The sequence below is a fragment of the Myotis brandtii genome, unplaced genomic scaffold, assembly GCF_000412655.1.
Source record: "Myotis brandtii unplaced genomic scaffold, ASM41265v1 scaffold915, whole genome shotgun sequence".
NCBI classification, from domain to species: domain Eukaryota; kingdom Metazoa; phylum Chordata; class Mammalia; order Chiroptera; family Vespertilionidae; genus Myotis; species Myotis brandtii.
In genome coordinates, this window is record NW_005371769.1 from 3526926 (window position 1) to 3527945 (window position 1020).

The following is a 1020-nucleotide window of genomic DNA, read 5'->3' on the forward strand; positions in this document are numbered from 1 at the left end:
ATTGACCCCTTCCAGCTCGCCCCACCCCCGCCCCAGGCCTTCACCACCCTATTGTCTGTGTCCATGGATTATGCATATATGCATGTAAGTGCTTTGGTTCATCTCCTCCCACCCAGCCACCCTCCCGCCTTCCCTCTGAGATTTGACAGTTTCTCAAAGCCGACTTTGGGTGAGAGTTTGACAGGTGAGGTGTGTTTTGCTACTGGAACAGGCCAAAGTGACCGCACGGCATCGCGCGGGCCCAGAGGTTGGCTAGGCCTTAAGAGATCAATTGCACCCTAGCTGGTTTGGCTCAGTGGATAGAGCGTCGGCCTGTGGACCGAAGGGTCCCAGATTCAGTTCCAGTCAAGGGCACATGCCTGGGTTGCGGGCTCAGTCCAACGTGCAGGAGGCAGCCAATCAATGATTCCCGCTCATCATTGATGTTTCTATCTCTCTCTTCCTCTCCCTTCCTCTCTGAAATCAATAAAAATATATTAAAAAGAAAAGAGAGAGAGAGGGGTCAGTTGCAATGCTTCCAGCTTGGTCAGCAGCACGGGGGAGCCTCGCCAAGCAGGCCTCAGCCCGAGGGCACTGCTCCTGGCTCGAGGCCCCTGAGGCTGTCACCCTGCACTGGCTCACCTTCACCAAATGGAATTCATCAGTTCAGTGACCCAGCCGTTTACAATGATGATGAAAAGAACAACGAGCCCCCAGTGGACATACATTTCCAGAACATGTGCAAAGTCCAAGGAGCACATGTAAAGGTGCTTCTCCCTGGTCTCCGAAGGAAAGAGCAGGAGTGGGGTCATCGCGAGGTGATGCTGCAGTGCTTGGAAAGCCAGGGTCCGGGAGACAGGCGTTCCCCTGCCATTTGATGGCATATAATGGTCACCTGTTTGGGGTCCACCTTGGCACTATTAGCCCAGCGATTAATTATCTAGCAATTTTTTTCTGACAACATAACCAGACAAATGCATAACATGTATGTACAAAGTGGTTTGTTGAAGCCAGAAAATGCTTCCCCTTCCCCCCCCCCCC